Genomic DNA, 24,193 nt, shown 5'->3' on the forward strand with positions numbered 1-24,193 from the left:
CCCAGGTTCGATTCCCCACATGGGTACAATGTGTGAAGCCCACTTCTGGTATCCCCCACGGTGATATTGCTGGAATATTGCAAAAAGCGGCGTAAAACCATACTTACTCACACACCCATTCACTTGCATAGATGCATATCAAGTGTTATCTACACAGTGTTCGCAGTAGGAATAAAAGCTTCGCGTCCTTAAAACACGTATTCCCTGGAGTCTTGCTTGAGCACGAACTTTCACCCATTGAACGAGTTTTACAGTTTCATAAATAGTTTGGTTTATTAGCCATTTTCAGCAATGTAAATTATTTCAGCAACGTACGAAGGGCAAAATCAATGCCATGCCATCCCATCCCATCACCTTACTCCGCGTTGTGTCGTTTACGTCACGTGACCTTTAAACTGTTTGAGGATTGGCCAGAAACTTCGCTTGTTCTTTGTTCCAGCAGTCTCGCACTGATTGCGGATCTCGTTCCACAAATCACTGTTAGCCCTAAGTTGGGGGTTATAACGGAATAGCTGCATGACATACACATTGTTTACGGAAACTGCAGTATCAACAACAAACGTTACGGTAACGGGGAGGTGTGGCACACAACACGTGACTCGAAAATGTAATTTCCGAACCGCGATTAACTATGTATGGTATGAATTCGTGACATATATGGTCATACACGGTTCGGAGTTTTGCACGCCATCGGGCGAAGTCGCTATTTATAAACCTGGGGAATCCCAACTTTCGGTAACTTTAACATGTCACAACGGACAATGTACATTTCAGTATCATGAGAATGAAGGAAGTAATTTAAAGATGTAACTACCCTGAAGACAAAATGTTTGCGTGCTTGAAACGTAGATTTGTTTCCGTGAAACTCGCAGGTTTTTGAGTTAACGCGAACATTGCTACATACGCAAATACGCACGCGCACGCACGTGTACGCGCACACAGACACATACACACCCATACACATATACACGCATGTAAAATATGCATTTTGTGACGGCGATAAAGCAAGAACGATATAAATATAAAGTAAGATAATCAATCACCTGCAATGCTCCACTGCTACTGTGTGTGCCATGTGAGGAAATGAAACAGGTTACAAAAGAAATGTGTGTATGTGTGATCATGCCTTGAAATGAAGTTAGTTTCATTAACCCAGCAAAAGTGAGGGAAATGCTCAACCTTACAGCTGGTAGGCGTCTTGCGTCACTAGAATATTGAATACTTCTATCTTTAGCATTTCAGAAGCAGTTATTAAAAGATATTTTCAGGAAATAATTTTAGTAGTACAAATAGTATTAATTAAAAACAGCTCTTTACATGTGAGTTCAAACAATATCACCACTGAACTTCCCATCTGATGGAAGAAACGGCAAAATGGTAGGGTATGACAATGTACCATCATTGTGTTTGTATGTGTGTTGTTTCAATTTCCTGTTTTGTAATTAGCTCGCTCTCTTCTGGGTGTATCTCATCCTCTCAAGTAAAGTACTGCTTGTAGTTTATGCGCATGGAAATAAAATAAATTCTGTTTACAGATTAGCGTTCGTGTTCACAATAAACATAATTACAACAGCACTAAGACGACAATGTCTCATGCAGTCATCGGGCTACTCATTGTTTAGTCGTTTTGTACTGTGCATGTTCCACAGATGAATAGACAGTGAAGGATTGGACCCTTAACCTTACATGTACCTCCATGTCACATGACCTTAATGGCCGTCTTTACAAAATGTGCCATGGCCTAATTTAACGGTTAATATGTCAAAATGTTTAATGGACCCATGGAAAGTGTACAGTTACATAACTGCTTCACGAACTGAACCACGTACAATAAAAACACATAATATATGTATCTGTACTGGTCAACCTTGATAGTTGCGGAAACACACTGTATTGTACATGTGACTATATACATTACACAAATATTTCTTCAGAAAATCAGAATTGACACCAATATATCTTTCACCAAATATATCTTCAGTATTTAAAATAAGATAAGACAAATCCAGTTAACCATGCATGGTGACATTTTGGATGTAGACAGACACATACCAGTAGAGTCAGGTATCATTGTTCCGGGCAATTTATGTTACTTGATTTGTTTTTGTCAATTCGCTAGTTGGGATAGGACTGATAAGATCTTAGCCTCATATATACAGTCGTGATCTATTATTTAACATAATACCCTTGATACAATATATACTCTTTGTGATACTGCTAGAATGAAAATGTTTCAGTTGACATGTGTAATGGAACTAGAACACAATAAACATTGATTATTGTTCATTTTAACAATTGCAAATAGTTGTTAGAATAAGTACTAGTGTACGTTAACTTGTCCTGTATGTGTACTGGTCGCATGATTAGCAAACAACGTGCAGTAATTGTCCTTCTCAGGCAGCCAGTCTTTCTTCTTTGTGGAGACCCGTGAAGATCCGGGTTAAAATCGATCTTCAGTAACCAATGTTTGTCGTAAGAGGCGACTAATAGGATCGGGTGGTCAGACTCGCTCACTTGGTTGAAACATTTCATTGGTTCCGAATTGCGCAAATCGATGTTCATGCTGTTAATCACTGGATTGCTTGGTCCAGACTCAATTATTTACAGACCGCCGCCATAGAGCTGGAATACTGCCGACGAAGAAGCGTGAAATCATACCAAGAAACTTGAGTACGCTCCAATCTCTCCAAGGTCATATATCCACAACTTATGTATGTCTTGCAGACATTTTCATTTGACATTGTTCTTTGTAAAAAAATGTTAAATATACCAACACAAAATGCTTAAATGTTTGGACAAACCGTAAGCCTGTATGTTTGACAAGCTCATCACCGGTGTGATTCATTAGTCACGTCGTGTGATTCAAACTTCTGAGAGGAACATGGGTGGTGAGATGGCATCACATTGTCATCGATATTGTGTAACATTATTTACATTATATACACGACAAATCTCATTTTAAATGGTAATTCGAAATGCACAGTTATGGTGCATAATGTTGTTCCTGGAAGTAAAAGGTAAATGGAGGAAGATAACAATTCTGCATGCACACATTCTATAAAATCACCAGATGAGGAAAGGAAAAACCCCTCTGTATTTCATGCACGTGACAGCGAAGCTAAGAGAAGAGTGGAGACATGGACTCATATCACCTTCCAGATCAATATGTATCAGTACACACTGTCAAATGTAGACTCGTAGCCAGCCTTCGTGACTCGAAGACACATTGAGCAACCTTAGTGACTCGCAGACACATTGAGCAACCGTAGTGACTAGCAGACACATTGAGCAGTCGCACATTCATTTCGAACGCTCAGCAATCACCATGAGACACACTGAGCAACCTTGCATACTCACAGACACATTCTTAGTGACTAGCAGACACATTGACCAACCTTAGTAAATCGCAGACACCTTGTGCAACCTAATTCACTAGCAGACACATTGAACAGACTTAATGACTCGCAGACACATTGAGCACCCTTAGTGACTCGCAGATACATTGAGCAACCTTAAGTGACTCGCAAACACATTGAGACACCTTAGTGACTCGCAAACACATTGAGTAGCCTTAGTGACTAGCAGACACATTGAGCAGCCTTCGTGACTAGCTGATACATTCAGCAGCCTTAGTGACTCGCAGACACATTGAGCAGCCTTAATGACTAGCAGACACATTGAGCAGCCTTAGTGACTCGCAGACACATTGAGCAGTTTTCATGATTAGCAGACACATTGAGTAACCTTAGTGACTCGTAGACACAATGAGCAGCCTTAGTGACTGGCAGACACATTGAGCAACCTTAGTGACTAGCAGACACATTGAAGGCTTTAGTGACTAGCAGACACACTGAGCAGCCTTGGTGACTCGCAAACACATTGAGCAGCCTTAGCTACTAGCAGACACATTGAGCAGCCTTAGTGACTAACAGACACATTGAGCAGCCTTCGTTACTAGCAGACACATTGAGCAACCGTAGTGACTAGCAGACACATTGAGCAGCCTTAGTGACTAGCAGACACATTGAGCAACCTTAGTGACTAGCAGACACATTGAGCAACCTTAGTGACTAGCAGACACATTGAGCAGCCTTAGTGACTAGCAGACACATTGAGCAAGCCTGGAGTGACTTGCAGACACATTGAGCAGCCTTTGTGACTAGCAGTCACATTGAGCAACCTTAGTGACTGTAAGACATATTAAGCAGCCTTAGTGGCTCGCAGACACATTAACCAGCCTTAGTGACTAACCAGAAACATTGAGCAACCGTTAGTGACTAGCAGATACATTGAGCAACCTTAGTGACTCGCAGACACATTGAGCAACCGTAGTGACTCGCAAACACATTGAGCAGCCTTAGTTACTCAGCAGACACATTGAGCAACCTTTAGTGACTAGCAGACACACTGAGCAAGCCTTAGTGACTAGCAGACACATTGAGCAGCCTTAGTGACTAGCAGACACATTGAGCAACCGTTGTGACTAGCAGACACATTGAGCAGCCTTAGTGACTAGCAGACACATTGAGCAACCAACTAGCAGACACATTGAGCACCCTTAGTGACTAGCAGACACATTGAGCAACCTTAGTGACTAGCAGACACATTGAGCAGCCTTAGTGAGCAGACACATTGAGCAACCTTAGTGACTAGCAGACACATTGAGCAGACACTTAGTGACTAGCTTAGTGAGACACATTGAGCAGCCTTAGTGACTAGCAGACACCAGCCTTTGACTCCCAGACACATTGAGCAGCCTTTAGTGACTAGCACACACATTGACACAATTAGTAACATTTGCAAACATTATTGAGCAGACCTTCGCAGCCTTAGTGACTAGCTGCCATATTGACTAACCTTAGTGACTAGCAGACACATTGAGCAGCCTTCGTGACTCGCAGACACATTGAGCAACCTTAGTAACTCGCAGACACATTGAGCAGCCTTAGTGACTCGCAGACACATTGAGCAGCCTTCGTGACTAGCAGACACATTGAGCAGCCTTCGTGAGCAGACACATTCGTGACTCGCAGACACATTGAGCAGCCTTCGTGACTAGCAGAATCATTGACCAGTCTTCGTGACTAGCAGACACATTGAGCAACCTTAGTGACTCGCATACACATTGTGCTACCTTAGTGACTAGCAGACACATTGAGCAGCCTTCGTGACTAGCAGATACATTGAGCAGCCTTAGTAACTCGCAGACCTATTCAGCAGCCTTAGTGGCAGACACATTGAAGGCTTTAGTGACTAGCAGAAACATTGAGCAGCCGTAGTGACTAGCAGATACATTGAGGAGCCTTAGTGACTAGCACATACATTGAGCAACCGTAGTGACTCGCAAACGCATCGAGAAGGCTTAGTGACTAGCAGACACATTGAGCAGCCTTCGTGACTACCAGACACACTGAGCATCCTTAGTAACTCGAAGACACATTGAGCAACCTTAGTGACTCGCAGATACACTGAGCAACCCTAGTAACTCGCAGATACATTCCTCAACATTAGTAAGTCGCAGATACATTGACTAGCCTTAGTGAATCTCAGACAAATTGAGCACCCTCATTGACTCGCAGTCACATTGAGCAGCCTTACTGACTAGCAGACACATTGAGCAGCCTTAGTGACTAGCAGTCACATTGAGCACCCTTAGTGACTAACTGAAACATTGAGCACCCTTAGTGACTAGCAGACACATTAAGCACCCTTAGTGACTAGCAGACACACTGAGCACCCTTAGTGACTAGCGGACACATTGAGCAACAGTAGTGATTAGCATACACATTGAGGAGCCTTAGTGACTAGCACATACATTGAGCAACCGTAGTGACTAGCAGACACATTGAGCAGCCTTCGTGACTAGCTGATACATTCAGCAGCCTTAGTGACTCGCAGACACATTGAGCAGCCTTAATGACTAGCAGACACATTGAGCAGCCTTAGTGACTCGCAGACACATTGAGCAGAGCAGTTTTCATGATTAGCAGACACATTGAGCAGCCTTAGTGACTCGCAGACACATTGAGCAGCCCTCAGTGACTAGCAGACACATTGAGCAGCCTTAGTGACTCGCAGACACATTGAGCAGCCTTAGTGACTAGCAGACACATTGAGCAGCCTTAGTGACTCGCAGACACATTGAGCAGCCTTAGTGACTAGCAGACACATTGAGCAACCTTAGTGACTAGAAGACACATTGACAAGCATTGACCAGTCTTAGTGACTAGCAGACACATTGAGCAACCTTAGTGACTCGCAGACACATTCAACACCCTTATTGACTCCGCAGACACATTGAGCAACATTAATGACTAGCAGATACATTGAGCAGCATTAGTTACTCGCAGACACATTGTCTATCCTTAGTGAATCACAGACACACTGAGCACCCACAGTGACTAGCAGACACATTGAGCAGCCTTAGTGACTCGCAAGACACATTGAGGAGCCTTCGTGACTAGCAGACACATTGAACAACCTTAGTGACTCGCAGACACATTGAGCAGCCTTAGTAACTCGCAGACACATTAAGCAGCCTTAGTGAATCTCAGACACATTGAGCACCCTCAGTGACTCGCAGACACATTGAGCAGCCTTAGTGACTCGCAGACACATTGAGCAGCCGTCGTGACTAGCAGACACATTGAGCAACCTTAGTGACTAGCAGACACATTGAGCAGCCTTAGTGACTAGCAGACACATTGAGCAACCTTAGTGACTAGCAGACACATTGAAGGCTTTAGTGACTAGCAGACACACTGAGCAGCCTTAGTGACTCGCAGACACATTGAGCAGCCTTAGTGACTAGCAGACACATTGAGCAACCTTAGTGACTAGCAGACACATTGAGCAACCGTAGTGACTAGCAGACACATTGAGCAGCCTTAGTGACTAGCAGACACATTGAGCAACCTTAGTGACTCGCAGACACATTGAGCAGCCTTAGTGACTCGCAGACACATTGAGCAGCCTTAGTGACTAGCAGACACATTGAGCAACCTTACTGACTCGCAGACACATTGAGCAGCCTTAGTGACTCGCAGACACATTGAGCAGCCTTCGTGACTAGCAGACACATTGACCAGTCTTCGTGACTAGCAGACACATTGAGCAACCTTAGTGACTCGCAAACACATTGTGTGACCTTGGTGACTAGCACATTGAGCTACCTTAGTGACTCGCAGACACATTGAGCAGCCTTCGTGACTAGCAGACACATTGAGCAGCCTTAGTGACTCGCAGACACATTGAAGGCTTTAGTGACTAGCAGACACATTGAGCAGCCTTTAGTGACTAGCAGAAACATTGAGCAGCCTTAGTGACTAGCAGAGACACATTGAGCAGCCTTAGTGACTAGCACATACATTGAGCAACCGTAGTGACTCGCAAACGCATTGAGCAGCCTTAGTGACTAGCAGACACATTTGAGCCTTCTGCAGACTACTCGAAGACACATTGAGCATCCTTAGTGACTCGCAGACACATTGAGCAACCTTAGTGACTCGCAGACACACTGAGCAACCTTAGTAACTCGCAGACACATTCCTCAACTGGCAGGGACAGTAAGTGACTCGCAGATACATTGAGTGACTAGCCTTGAGCACCCTCGTGACTCGCAGACACATTGAGCAGCCTCATTGACTCGCAGACACATTGAGCAGCCTTAGTGACTAGCAGACACATTGAGCAGCCTTAGTGACTAGCAGACACATTGAGCACCTTAGTGACTAGCAGACACATTGAGCACCCTTAGTGACTAGCAGACACATTGAGCAACCTTAGTGACTAGCAGACACATTGAGCAACCTTAGTGACTAGCAGACACATTGAGCAACCTTAGTGACTAGCAGACACATTGAGCAACCTTAGTGACTAGCACACACATTGAGCAACCTTAGTGACTAGCAGACACATTGAGCAGCCTTCGTGACTATCAGACACATTGAGCATCCTTAGTAACTCGAAGACAAATTGAGCAGCCTTAGCGACACGCAGACACATTGAGGAACCTTAGTGACTCGCAGATACATTGAGCAATCTTAGTAACTCGCAGATACATTGATCAACATTAGTAAGTCGCAGATACATTGACTAGCCTTAGTGAATCTCAGACAAATTGAGCACCCTCATTGACTCGCAGACACATTGAGCAGCCTTAGTAACTCGCAGACACATTGAGTAGCCTTAGTGACTAGCAGACACATTGAGCAGCCTTTGTAACTCGCAGGCACATTGAGCAGCCGTCGTGACTAGCAGACACATTGAACAAACTTAGTGACTCGAAGACACATTGACAAGCCTTATTGCCTCACAGACACCTTGTGCAATCTAAGTTACTCGGAGACACATTCAACACCCTTATTGACTCGCAGACACACTGAGCAACATTAATGACTAGCAGATACATTGAGCAACATTAGTTACTCGCAGACACATTGTCTATCCTTAGTGAATCACAGACACACTGAGCACCCACAGTGACTCGCAGACACATTGGCCAGCCTTAGTAACTCGAAGACACGTTGAGGAGTCTTCGTTTCAGCAGACACATTGAACAACCTTAGTGACTCGCAGACACATTGAGCAGCCTTAGTAACTCGCAGACACATTAACTAGCCTTAGTGAATCTCAGACATATTGACCACCCTCATTGACTCGCAGACACATTGGCCAGCCTTAGTGACTCGCAGACACATTGAGCAGCCGTCGTGACTAGCAGACACATTGAGCAACCTTAGTGACTAGCAGACACATTGAGCAGCCTTCGCGACTAGAAGACACATTGAACAGCCTTAGTGGCATGCAGATACATTGAAGGCTTTAGTGACTAGCAGACTCACTGAGCAGCCTTAGTGACTCGCAGATACTTTGAGCAGCCTTAGTGACTCGCAGATATATTGAGCAACCTTAGTGACTAGCACACACGTTGAGCAACCGTAGTGACTCGCAAACACATTGAGCAGCCTTAGTGACTAGCAGACCCACTGAGCAGCCTTGGTGACTCGCAGACACTTTGAGCAGCCTTGGTGGCTAGCAGATACATTGAGCAAGCTTAAGCACTCGAAGACATATTGAGAAGCCTTAGTGATTCGCAGACACATTGTGCAGACCTAGTGACTCGCAGACACATTGAGCACCCTTAGTGACTAGCAGACACATTAAGCAGCTTTAGTGACTCGCAGGGACATTGAGCAACGTAAGTGACTCGCTGACACATTATCCAGCCTGAGTGACTCGCAGACACATTGAGCACCCTCAATGACTCGCAGACACATTGAGCAGCCTTAGTGACAAGTACACACAGGGAGCAGCCTTAGTGACTAGCAGACATATTGACCAGCTTTCGTGACTAGCAGACACATTGAGCAACCTTAGTGACTGGCAGACACATTCACAAGCCTTAGTGACTCGCAGACACATTGAGCACCCTTAGTGACTAGCAGACACATTGAGCACCATCATTGACTCGCAGACACATTGAGCAGCCTTAGTGACTCGCAGACACATTGAGCAGCCTTAGTGACTCGCAGACACATTGATGAGCCTTTGTGACTCATAGACACATTGTGCAGCCTTGGTGACTCTCACCCATATTCAGCAACCTTAGTGACTCGCAAAAACATTGAGCAACTTTCTTGACTCGAAGACACATTGACCAGCCTTCGTGATCAGCAGACACATTGAGCAGCCTTCGTGACTAGCAGATACATTGAGCAACCATAGTTACTTGCAGACACATTGAGCAGCCTTAGAGATGCAGACACAGTGAGCAGCATTCCTGGCTACCAGACACATTGAGCAGCCTTAGTGACGCGCAGACACATTGGACGGCCTTAGTGACTCGCAGACACATTGGGCAGCCTTAGTTACTAGCCGACACATTGAGCAACCTTAGTGACTCGCAGACACATTGAGCAACCTTCGTGAATAACAGGCGCATTGAGCAACCTTACTGATTCGCAGACACATTGAGTAGCCTTAGTGACTATCAGACACATTGACCAGCCTTAGTAACTCGCAGACACATTGGACAGCCTTAGTGATTCGCAGACACTTTGGGCAGCCTTAGGGACTCGCAGACACATTGAGGAACCTTAGCGAATCGCAAATATATTGAGCAACCTTTGTGACTCGAAGACGCATTGAGCAGCATTCGTGACTCGCAGACACATTGAGCAGCCTTAGTGATTCGCAGACACATTGAGCAGCTTTCATGACTGACAGTCGCATTGAGCAGTCTTAGAGACTCGCAGACACCTTGCGTAACCTTAGTGACTCGCAGACACCTTATGCAACCTTAGTGACTAGCAGACACATTGAGCAACCGTAGTGACTCGAAGACACATTGAGCAACCGTAGTGACTCGAAGACACATTGAGCAGCCTTCGTGACTCGTATGCACATTGAACAACGTTAGTGACTCGCAGACACATTGGCCAGCCTTAGTAACTCGCAGACACTTTGAGTAGCCTTAGTGATAAGCACACACACTGGGCAGCCTTAGTGACTAGCAGACACATTGAGTAGCCTTAGTGACTCGAAGACACATTGAGCAGCTTTCGTGAATAACAGGCGCATTGAACAATCTTAGTGACTCGCAGACACCTTGTGTAACCTTAGTGACTAGCAGACATATTGAGCACCCTCATTGACTCGCAGACACATATTGCACCCTTAGTGACTCGCAGACACATTGTGCAGCCTTCGGGACTAACAGACACATTGAGCAGCCTTAGTGACTCGCAGATACATTGAAGGCTTTAGTGACTAGCAGACTCACTGAGCAGCCTTAGTGACTCGCAGACACATTGAGCAGCCTTCGTGACTAACAGACACATTGAGCAGCCTTAGTGACTCGCAGATACATTGAAGGCTTTAGTGACTAGCAGACTCACTGAGCAGCCTTAGTGACTCGCAGATACTTTGAGCAGCCTTAGTGACTCGCAGATATATTGAGCAGCCTTAGTGACTAGCAGTCACATTGAGCACCCTTAGTGACTAACTGAAACATTGAGCACCCTTAGTGACTAGCAGACACATTAAGCACCCTTAGTGACTAGCAGACACACTGAGCACCCTTAGTGACTAGCGGACACATTGAGCAACAGTAGTGACTAGCAGACACATTGAGGAGCCTTAGTGACTAGCACATACATTGAGCAACCGTAGTGACTAGGAGACACATTGAGCAGCCTTCGTGACTATCAGACACACTGAGCATCCTTAGTAACTCGAAGACAAATTGAGCAGCCTTAGCGACACGCAGACACATTGAGGAACCTTAGTGACTCGCAGATACATTGAGCAATCTTAGTAACTCGCAGATACATTGATCAACATTAGTAAGTCGCAGATACATTGACTAGCCTTAGAGAATCTCAGACAAATTGAGCACCCTCATTGACTAGCAGATACATTGAGCAGCCTTTGTAACTCGCAGGCACATTGAGCAGCCGTCGTGACTAGCAGACACATTGAACAAACATAGTGACTCGAAGACACATTGACAAGCCTTATTGCCTCACAGACACCTTGTGCAATCTAAGTTACTCGGAGACACATTCAACACCCTTATTGACTCGCAGACACACTGAGCAACATTAATGACTAGCAGATACATTGAGCAACATTAGTTACTCGCAGACACATTGTCTATCCTTAGTGAATCACAGACACACTGAGCACCCACAGTGACTCGCAGACACATTGGCCAGCCTTAGTAACTCGAAGACACGTTGAGGAGTCTTCGTTTCAGCAGACACATTGAACAACCTTAGTGACTCGCAGACACATTGAGCAGCCTTAGTAACTCGCAGACACATTAACTAGCCTTAGTGAATCTCAGACATATTGACCACCCTCATTGACTCGCAGACACATTGGCCAGCCTTAGTGACTCGCAGACACATTGAGCAGCCGTCGTGACTAGCAGACACATTGAGCAACCTTAGTGACTAGCAGACACATTGAGCAGCCTTCGCGACTAGAAGACACATTGAACAGCCTTAGTGGCATGCAGATACATTGAAGGCTTTAGTGACTAGCAGACTCACTGAGCAGCCTTAGTGACTCGCAGATACTTTGAGCAGCCTTAGTGACTCGCAGATATATTGAGCAACCTTAGTGACTAGCACACACGTTGAGCAACCGTAGTGACTCGCAAACACATTGAGCAGCCTTAGTGACTAGCAGACCCACTGAGCAGCCTTGGTGACTCGCAGACACTTTGAGCAGCCTTGGTGGCTAGCAGATACATTGAGCAAGCTTAAGCACTCGAAGACATATTGAGAAACCTTAGTGATTCGCAGACACATTGTGCAGACCTAGTGACTCGCAGACACATTGAGCACCCTTAGTGACTAGCAGACACATTAAGCAGCTTTAGTGACTCGCAGGGACATTGAGCAACGTAAGTGACTCGCTGACACATTATCCAGCCTGAGTGACTCGCAGACAAATTGAGCAGCCTTAGTGACTAGTACACACAGGGAGCAGCCTTAGTGACTAGCAGACATATTGACCAGCTTTCGTGACTAGCAGACACATTGAGCAACCTTAGAGACTGGCAGACACATTCACAAGCCTTAGTGACTCGCAGACACATTGAGCACCCTTAGTGACTAGCAGACACATTGAGCACCATCATTGACTCGCAGACACATTGAGCAGCCTTAGTGACTCGCAGACACATTGAGCAGCCTTAGTGACTCGCAGACACATTGATGAGCCTTTGTGACTCATAGACACATTGTGCAGCCTTAGTGACTCTCACCCATATTCAGCAACCTTGGTGACTCGCAAAAACATTGAGCAACTTTCTTGACTCGAAGACACATTGACCAGCCTTCGTGATCAGCAGACACATTGAGCAGCCTTCGTGACTAGCAGATACATTGAGCAACCATAGTTACTTGCAGACACATTGAGCAGCCTTAGTGATGCAGACACAGTGAGCAGCATTCCTGGCTACCAGACACATTGAGCAGCCTTAGTGACGCGCAGACACATTGGACGGCCTTAGTGACTCGCAGACACATTGGGCAGCCTTAGTTACTAGCCGACACATTGAGCAACCTTAGTGACTCGCAGACACATTGAGCAACCTTCGTGAATAACAGGCGCATTGAGCAACCTTACTGATTCGCAGACACATTGAGTAGCCTTAGTGACTATCAGACACATTGACCAGCCTTAGTAACTCGCAGACACATTGGACAGCCTTAGTGATTCGCAGACACTTTGGGCAGCCTTAGGGACTCGCAGACACATTGAGGAACCTTAGCGAATCGCAAATATATTGAGCAACCTTTGTGACTCGAAGATGCATTGATCAGCATTCGTGACTCGCAGACACATTGAGCAGCCTTAGTGATTCGCAGACACATTGAGCAGCTTTCATGACTAACAGTCGCATTGAGCAGTCTTAGTGACTCGCAGACACCTTATGCAACCTTAGTGACTAGCAGACACATTGAGCAACCGTAGTGACTCGAAGACACATTGAGCAACCGTAGTGACTCGAAGACACATTGAGCAGCCTTCGTGACTCGTATGCACATTGAACAACGTTAGTGACTCGCAGACACATTGGCCAGCCTTAGTAACTCGCAGACACTTTGAGTAGCCTTAGTGATTAGCACACACACTGGGCAGCCTTAGTGACTAGCAGACACATTGAGTAGCCTTAGTGACTCGAAGACACATTGAGCAGCTTTCGTGAATAACAGGCGCATTGAACAATCTTAGTGACTCGCAGACACCTTGTGTAACCTTAGTGACTAGCAGACATATTGAGCACCCTCATTGACTCGCAGACACATATTGCACCCTTAGTGACTCGCAGACACATTGTGCAGCCTTAGTGACTCGCAGACACATTGAGCAGCCTTTGTGACTCATAGACACATTGTGCAGCCTTAGTGACTCTCACCCATATTCAGCAACCTTGGTGACTCGCAAAAACATTGAGCAACTTTCTTGACTCGAAGACACATTGACCAGCCTTCGTGATCAGCAGACACATTGAGCAGCCTTCGTGACTAGCAGATACATTGAGCAACCATAGTTACTTGCAGACACATTGAGCAGCCTTAGTGATGCAGACACAGTGAGCAGCATTCCTGGCTACCAGACACATTGAGCAGCCTTAGTGACGCGCAGACACATTGCACGGCCTTAGTGACTTGCAGACACATTGGGCAGCCTTAGTTACTAGCCGACACATTGAGCAACCTTAGTGACTCGCAGACACATTGAGCAACCTTCGTGAATAACAGGCGCATTGAGCAGCCTTACTGATTCGCTGACACATTGAGTAGCCTTAGTGACTATCAGACACATTGACCAGCCTTAGTAACTCGCAGACACATTGGACAGCCTTAGTGATTCGCAGACACTTTGGGCAGCCTTAGGGACTCGCAGACACATTGAGGAACCTTAGCGAATCGCAAATATATTGAGCAACCTTTGTGACTCGAAGATGCATTGAGCAGCATTCGTGACTCGCAGACACATTGAGCAGCCTTAGTGATTCGCAGACACATTGAGCAGCTTTCATGACTAACAGTCGCATTGAGCAGTCTTAGTGACTCGCAGACACCTTGTGTAACCTTAGTGACTCGCAGACACCTTATGCAACCTTAGTGACTAGCAGACACATTGAGCAACCGTAGTGACTCGAAGACACATTGAGCAACCGTAGTGGTTCGAAGACACATTGAGCAGCCTTCGTGACTCGCATGCACATTGAACAACGTTAGTGACTCGCAGACACATTGGCCAGCCTTAGTAACTCGCAGACACTTTGAGTAGCCTTAGTGATAAGCACACACACTGGGCAGCCTTAGTGACTAGCAGACACATTGAGTAGCCTTAGTGACTCGAAGACACATTGAGCAGCTTTCGTGAATAACAGGCGCATTGAACAATCTTAGTGACTCGCAGACACCTTGTGTAACCTTAGTGACTAGCAGACATATTGAGCACCCTCATTGACTCGCAGACACATATTGCACCCTTAGTGACTCGCAGACACATTGAGCAGCCTTCGGGACTAACAGACACATTGAGCAACCTTAGTGACTCGCAGACACATTGAGCATCCTTAGTGACTCGCAGACACATTGGGCAGCCTTAGTGGCACGCAGACACATTGAGCAGCCTGACAGATTCTTAGACACAATGAGCGAACGCAGACACACTGTGCAAACATACACACATTGAGCAACCCTGAAATTCGAGGGAAGTGATCCCACTGAGGTAGCACACTTTATGAATTGTTCAGGGACATGTTTCTGTGTAGTTATTAGGCGTTAACCGCATGCGTGTGTTTTAGTGACTCATGTCCATTTGTGTCATCATATAAACATCAGTTGAGCCCGACACTGTGTTACATGAGATCATGTTCAGACTGAGTGAAGCGAAGGGTTACGCTGCTTCAGCACTATTTCAGCAATAACCCGGCGAGCGACAGTAGAAACGGTGTTCAGACATTGCACGATGTGGGATATCGAACTTCGTGTTTCAGCATGACGAGTGTATGCTTAACCACTGGACTTTTCCCAATTACCAGTGACTGTCAACTGATATCAATGGCGCGATCTGCAAGCTAACATCTTGACAGATGTGAGGAAAAACGATGTAATTACACACTTACGATAATGAGTCGTGCCCTTTACCGTGAAATTTGAAGCATGTTCTTTTGTGTATCGGAAGTTGCAACGTCTATATTGTGAAGCTGGTCCAAGGTTAAAACAGCATGATACAAATGCATTTCTGCTGTACACTTTGGGGCGGAATGTCGAGTGGATTGATATTTTTAATGATTTAGTACTCTAAGAGTCGTAGACTAACTGCTGTCACATCTGCTTTTGTCACATATATTAACAAATCTATACTTTGCAGATGTATCCCACGTATTCAACATGGAAAATCTCACTCTTTTTCGAGAAAATAGCAAACTACTGGGCAGATAATACTGCCTGCTCAGAACTACAAAGCAAGTCTGGTCCTCGTATTGCTTGCAGTGACTCCATGACAACCGCAACCAAATCATCGTTTAAAAACTAACGTTGAAAGGGAGTATTACTTTGACAAAACATCAGCGGAATATTGGCGCCATCTACCGACAACAGAGAGACTTAATATGTTTGATGAATAATGCAATTCAAACTGTTGTCTTCTCGTACATTTCAGTATCCTACTTTTTTGTTTTGATCCTCTTAGAATGTTAATTTGTTTTCCTTTGTTCAATTGAAAAGGATTGTTTTATTCCGTGTTAAGCAATATTGCAATAATATTACGGCTTACGACAGAAATGCCATTCTCACATTGTATCCATTTTAGTAATCGAACCCGGGACTTCGGCGGGTTAAGCAAATTCCTTTTTGCTACAACAAAGCTATCCCATCTGCCAATTGGTCTTTGAAACATTACACAGGAGTATATAACGTGAGCTGTGAATATGTGAGCGAACACGATGTATGTAAAATGGAGGATAGGCATTTGTCTTTATCTCAAGAATCACCTTGTTTGTGTAATCTAAATGTAACAAAATCTACAACTGAAAATAATAATACTTATTTTAATAAAGCCACTTTTCCGATCGTTAAAAGTCGTACTCACTCGACAGTCACAAAAGGCCTGCTTTAAAATATGTTCTCTATTGACTAACCCCCATGCGGACATTTATCTCCTCTAAAGACTGTGAAACATTTGTCGCCAGGCTATTTGAGTAGTTTCTTTTGTTACACGCACCACATTTGATTTCATCGAAAACACGTTGAGACTACCACACTTCATGAACAGATGGAACGGGAAGCTGTATGGCATTTCTTTCAGATTGTAATGAATTCATTTAGTTAGGTACAAAACCTTTGAAAAAATGCAATCTCCACAATATATAACCTACATATTTTGTGGTTATATAGTCATCACTTTACGTATAATGTATCATTTTATGCATTATGTATAATCTGAACATACGAAAAATCAGTTATTATTTTACAAGTATGTATTGTATCAGTATTGCTGTCATCAATGGTAACTAGTAAATCACATTCAATCACTGTTGCAGCAGTATTGATGTTTCGAATGGCAAATTGAACTAGCATTAAATATGGTGATGAGATGTTAGTGCAGACAGGGGTGGAGCTGTGATAGACTGGATCAGATGTGAGTGGGGAACATTTAGTACTAGATGGGGGGATGTTGGAGCGAATTGATCTGGAAGGATAGACTTGGGGAGACGTGAAATGCAGTTGGTTAGTATAAAGTGAGACTGAGATAGGTTTGGTATGCAGGCGGAAAGAGATAGGTGGAGCTCTGTGGATGTTGGCTTGAGATGGGATGAGGATGAAGTTGGCGAGGGGTGGTTTCGGGAAATAGGGGAGATACAGATTAGATAGGGAAAACCTTTGCTTTTTATGGGATGGGAGTGGTTAAACAGCTATACATTATACATACACGCACACGCACACACGTGCACACGCACACACGCACATTGAGTCATTGCTCGGACCAACAGGAAGAACAAGGATCTTGGATAAGTGTACATTATGTGCATTCATTGCATGGTGCAGCAACATTAACGGGTCATGGGATGAGCACATCCAGCAAACACATCATATTGTAGATGAGGCTTCGGCTTAGATTGGTGAAGTGGATGTGTTGAAGGGTTAGATGGCTATGGTGAGTGTGTGGTTCAACCCGTGTCGTGTGTGCAAACCTGACATGTCTTCCCCAGTTGATATAAAATCACTGCTCGCTTATTACAAAGGGAAATCTGAAGCTGTGCTCACACTCGCCTGTGTCACAACTTCCCTGTCAGTTACCCACCGATGCGCTGTGTTACAGGGAAGTCTTTTGGACATTATGGTTGTCCTCGAGGCAACACAAAAGCAAGGCCTTCGTGTACATACTACCTTGTTTCTTTTTCAGTGTCCTGTTAGATCTAATGTATTGGTAACTCTCATTTTGTCTTCCTCAAAGTTGCAGCATGTAGAGTGACGACAGCTTAACTTTGAATGGGATGTTTGAATGTTTCATTTTCCCTGTTTTCCAAGGGTCATCTTAATGCGAGAAGGTCGCGTCAATCAATTGTACTCTTATCGGACGTCGCGGCGCAAATAGACCGCCTCCGTGGTGTAGTGGTTAGAGCGTCCGCTCAGAGAGCGGAAGTTCGCGGGTTCGATCCCCGACCGCGTCATACGAAAAAGACGTTACAATATGGTACTTGGTCCATGCCTGGCGCTCGGCATTAATCGGTACAGCAAGGACTGGTCTGCTCGGAGTCAGTATAATGTGTCAGAGTGGGGTATTCATGCTTCACTGCGGCATGGTATCTCAGTGGGCACTATACTATAAAGCATTATAAAACCAGCTTCAGTCTGGGCTAGTACAAGCAGCCGCACATACACATACACACGCATGCACGTCGTCATATGAGTGAAATATTCTCAAGCACGACGTTAAACCCAATTTCACCTCACCTCACCGCGGCGCAAATAGACACATTTATGTAGTTTCAGCTTCCCTGCAAGAAAGGCGTGTGGCTGTCATGTGTGGTTATGAAGCTCCACCCAATTACACAGGGAGTCAGTGTCGGACGCAATCTTTTAACATCAACACGTTCACGCATCACTGAACAACAATCATAAGGCATTTTAGGTCGATTTTACATTTTACATCTATTTTACATCTTCAGGTGAGAAATATATCAGGTTTTAGTTTTAGTTACTTCAAGGTGTGTGAAAGTCCATGGCCATTCAACGAAACAATGCATGCTTGTATATAGTAGGAGCCTACGAAAGGGGACTGGGTGGCCGAACTGATCAGTTCCAGACGTTTCCTGATTTGTCTGCTCTGGACTAATGTTTGATTACATATCTGGGTTATCCTTGCCAAAGACGCAACACAGAATACACTCACTAGACGTATATTGTTTAAGAAACAATGTGGTCGATGGATGCATCAAGAGCATTACCTTGTATAATTCTCACAACATAACTGATTTCCGAATGATCCAACTGTGGTTAAAGCGATCCTTCGTAACGTCCACAACTACATCCGATACTCCTCATTGGTAAACAGTGTGAATCCTTTACCCATAAGAGATGACCAGGAACCAGTGACAAGCCCTGATTGGATTGGGTTACAGATCTATAGTGTGTTTGGCTCAAAAGCGGACCGATGAATTGCAATCTAACTAAAAAACTAATAAACATATAATACTCAATGAAACGCTGATCATAATCAAAATATCAGACCAACTCTGTGATTTGTTTGCAGAATTTATGTCATAAAATTAATGAAGTTGTTTAACAAACTATCATTAAAATATTGACACAGTTCACTATTTGTTACGAGGGAGGAGTGCAGAGAAAGGGACAGCCAGGTGTTAGAGAAGCACGTGCACAAGTGCCGACAAAGTTATTGATTCATTAACCTGTGTTGTGCCGTCTCCATCCTTTCTCGCACACACGGCTGTCCCTTTCTCTGCACTCCTCCCTCGTAACAAATAGTGAACTGTGTCGATAGTTTAATGATAGTTTGTTAAACAACTTTTTTATTTTTAGGACATAAATTCTGCAAACACCTCTCAGAGTTGGTCTGACGTTTTCATTATGATCAGTGTTTCATTGAGTATTTTATGTTTATAAGTTTTCGCGTTAGATTGCAATTCATCGGTCCGTTTTGAGCCAAACGGACTATATGTATGGGTATGATAATACCGCTGACTTCATATATTTTCTACTGAAAATAGAACGTATGGTGTGCAGTGTTTGTTGCTCCCTGGCTTAGATTTAGCGTCAAGATGGTCAGGAACACAAAAAAATACAAGCAAAGTTCATTAAAGTGGGAAAGGCAAAGGCCATGAGGTTGCGCTTCATGTGTATCCCGCAACCATCTCGCAATAAACACGTCCTCGACAGTGAAACGGAAGGCCACTATGATAGTCGCGAGTCTGCGTGGCCAGCAGTGAGAGGCTGGAGAGACTGACGACGGGAACTGACACATTTGCAGAGCCATTTATTATGAGTGAGTGAGTTTTGGTTTACGCCGTTTTAGCAGTATTCCAGCAATATCAAGGCGAGGGACACCACAAATGGGTTTTACACATTGTACCGATGTGGGGAATCGAACCCTGGTCTTCAGCGTGACTAGGGAACGTTTTAAACACTAGGCTACCCCACCGCTCCCATTTATTAGGAATGTAGGAAGACATTACATATGAACATAGGACACACAACTGTTTTAGAGAGGTCGTAGAGGTGTTATAGGCTTGAACTAGACTAGTATCAGAATACTTTCCAGCGATTAATAAACAATCAATAAACATTATACTGCTTCAGAGTCTTTGCAATGAATGAGCGAGTTCGTGCCGTACCAGTACAGAAAACCGTTCTGTCAACAGGTGCTGGCGTAGGTCAAACAGACTGAACCTTGCTCGACTCTATTATTCACCTCAAATGAGAACCAGTTAAGAAATTTCAACTTTCATGTCGAGAATCTTCCTCTTTAATGTGCTGTGGTTCCCCGTGGTTAAATACAACCATATGTGGGATATACATATTCTTACAAGAATCGCTGTATAGCTGGAGTATTGCTGAGTGCGGCGACAAACAACACGCCAACCATTCGTACTAGCATATCCCGGTTGATGACCGGCATCTGGGAACTGGACCCTTTCGGAGCTCCATAATCAAAGGGACATAATCATGTCAAATCCATTGAAGCGATCATAAAATTATATGGAAAACCTGCATCAGATGGGGGAATTCTGAATGGACAAATACCTGTTAGTTGGTTGGTGGTTGTTTAACGACACACCCAGCAGTATTACAGTTTTATGGTGGCGTACTGTAAATATTCTGGACCTGGCAATCCAGTGATCAACAGCATGTGCATCGATCTGCGCAATTGGTAACCGATGACATGTGTCAATCAAGTCAGCGAGCCTGACCACCCGCTCCCGTTCGTCGCCTCCTACGACAAGCATGAGTTACTGAAGACCAATTCTAGCCCGGGTCTCATTGAGTCAAGAAACAACACAAGTGACTTTATTTTTCGAACGGCGAATATGGCCTGCGTATAGTATGGGTATAAATCTGTATTTGGCCAGCGATTGTCAGTTGACATGTTTTGCTTTCCACGTCACTCTGTTTAACTGAAGTAATTGTTTTGCTTTGCCAAACGGCCCCCCTGTATCGAGAAGCCATGTAGTCTTGATTCTTGGAAGTTACCTGAATTGGACAAGAGTGTATTGTTAAGAAACCCGCAAGTGGATTTGTCTAAAACGACGTTTTCATGTTAATCTCGATTTTTGGTGATTGCTGAGTTTGTGTCGTGGCTGCAATCGGTAGACAATCTCAGTGAGACATAAAAACACTGGAATGTCATCAATGTCAATATTCAAAACATATTGCCTACGTGTGGGGAACGATTTGGCTCGTGAGTGGGTGGCTGAAAGTTTTCAGTAAAATATTACATGGCACAAATCTGACAGGAAAAGGATTCAAAAATCTTAGAATGTTGCAATATGTCAAACACAAGCATATTCCCGCTTAAGATATGTGTGTTGGTATGTGTGAGTATGTTTTTACTTGTTGCTCTCCAAGTTGAATAAAAACTTAACTGGCAATCAGTTCATGACACAACATGTTGTGAAACCAACAAACAAGGAACAAATGTGATGTAATTAACAGGACTTCACAAAAAGAAAACTGTTGGAAGCCATCGAAATCCGCCGCCACAAACCTTTGATCAACCGTGACCAAGGATACCACCTCCCATCAGCCTATGAAGAATTAATCAAGCTATAGACCATCAATAGCATTCAGCGGTCTATTTGTTGCTAGGTCGTAGAGGTGTTATAGACTTGAACAGAACTAGTATCAGAATACTTTCCAGCGATTAATAAACAACCAATAAACGTTATACTGCTTCAGTGTCATTGCAATGAATGAGCGAGTTTGTGCCGTACCAGTACAGAAAACCGTTCTGTTAACAGGTGCTGGCGTAGGTCAAACAGACTGAACCTTGCTCGACTCTATTATTCACCTCAAATGAGAACCAGTTAAGAAATTTCAACTTTCATGTCGAGAATCTTCCTCTTTAATGTGCTGTGGTTCCCCGTGGTTAAATACAACCATATGTGGGATATATAATCGCTATATAGCTGGAGTATTGCTGAGTGAAGCGACAAACAATACGCCAACCATTTGTACAAGCATATCCCGGTTGGTGACCGGCATTTAGGAACTGGACCCTTTCGGAGCTCCATAATCTGCATCAGAAAGGGACATAATCATGTCAAATCCATTGAAGCGATCATAAAATTATATGGAAAACCTGCATCAGATGGGGGAATTCTGAATGGACAAATACCTGTTAGTTGGTTGGTGGTTGTTTAACGACACACCCAGCAGTATTACAGTTTTATGGTGGCGTACTGTAAATATTCTGGACCTGGCAATCCAGTGATCAACAGCATGTGCATCGATCTGCGCAATTGGTAACCGATGACATGTGTCAATCAAGTCAGCGAGCCTGACCACCCGATCCCGTTTGTCGCCTCCTACGACAAGCATGGGTTACTGAAGACCAATTCTAGCCCGGACCTTCACGGGTCTCATTGAGTCAAGAAACAACACAAGTGACTTTATTTTTCGAACGGCGAATATGGCCTGCGTATAGTATGGGTATAAATCTGTATTTGGCCAGCGATTGTCAGTTGACATGTTTTGCTTTCCACGTCACTCTGTTTAACTGAAGTAATTGTTTTGCTTTGCCAAACGGCCTCCCTGTATCGAGAAGTCATGTAGTCTTGATTCTTGATTTAAGAAACCCGCAAGTGGATTTGTCTAAAACGTCGTTTTCATGTTAATCTCGATTTTTGGTGATTGCTGAGTTTGTGTCGTGGCTGCAATCGGTAGACAATCTCAGTGAGACATAAAAACACTGGAATGTCATCAATGTCAATATTCAAAACATATTGCCTACGTGTGGGGAACGATTCGGCTCGTGAGTGGGTGGCTGACAGTTTAAAGTTAATATTACATGGCACAAATCTGACAGGAAAAGGTTTAAACAATCTTAGAATGTTGCAATATGTCAAACACAAGCATATTCCCGCTTAAGATATGTGTGTTGGTATGTGTGAGTATGTTTTTACTTGTTGCTCTCCAAGTTGAATAAAAACTTAACTGGCAATCAGTTCATGACACAACATGTTGTGAAACCAACAAACAAGGAACAAATGTGATGTAATTACTCAGGACTTCACAAAAAGAGAACTGTTGGAAGCCATCGAAATCCGCCGCCACAAACCTTTGATCAACCGTGACAAAGGATGCCACATCCCATCAGCCTAAAAAGAACTAATCAAGCTATAGACCATCAAAGCACCCAGCTGTCTATGTGTTGTTACTACTTAATCCCCCTGTTTATTGGCTTCATCACTAGTGCCATTGTTGTTTTAGTTCCCTCCTGGCCTCTTCCAATTATGTTCCACTTGTTATTTCTATTACATGCTGTTGTTAATGTTAATCTGCTGCTTGTGACAACATACCATGTATATATGCTCCTCACCATTTGGTTGTACTCACTTTTAGCTTGGTAACGATGTAAGAATCTACATCGAAACGTCGCTCAACGCAAATGAACCAGAAGTTGTCATCCACAAAGTTGTATGTTTCCTTTGTTGACACACCAACTTCTAGAATGCCGAACAAACAATTAGTTGTATGCTAACATTAAGGACGATTACACATCAATACAAATCGCCCAAAATCACTAGGAATTACATAGGCAGCGCAAAATAGACTGGTGGAACAAATCCAATGGTAATATAATATAAATGCAGCCATTACTGCGATAGACACAGTTGAGAATACCCACGTCTCTGCAACAGTGGTCAGGCCGGGTTTACGTCAACTGCCCTGATCTTCCACTCGAAATCCTCAGTGTGAGATATTACTTCAAATTGCGAATTCGAAATATGGATTTTGGAATGATGTTAATTAAAGTGTCTAGCATCTTGTCTGTGGGTGCCCAGTGATCGCACAAACACAGTATCTGGAAAAAACAGGATGCCTTCCTTGATTCTTATACTACTGTCTTCTTCGCCAAGCGACCCAATGCGAATATACAGACGGCAAAAGATCATTCTGAAAATGAAAAGATCAGTCTG

General features: G+C 44.1%; 1 long non-coding RNA gene across 1 annotated transcript; it reads left to right on the forward strand.

The window, feature by feature from the left end:
• Positions 1 to 55: 55 nt before the first annotated feature.
• Positions 56 to 1,534, forward strand: LOC124257055. Its single transcript, XR_006893172.1, has 2 exons — positions 56 to 1,066; positions 1,211 to 1,534. It is a non-coding gene; the product is annotated as an uncharacterized LOC124257055 (long non-coding RNA).
• The last annotated feature ends 22,659 nt before the right edge of the window (positions 1,535 to 24,193 follow it).

Source organism: Haliotis rubra, unplaced genomic scaffold, assembly GCF_003918875.1.
Source record: "Haliotis rubra isolate DU_JTF1 unplaced genomic scaffold, ASM391887v1 Scf649, whole genome shotgun sequence".
NCBI classification, from domain to species: domain Eukaryota; kingdom Metazoa; phylum Mollusca; class Gastropoda; order Lepetellida; family Haliotidae; genus Haliotis; species Haliotis rubra.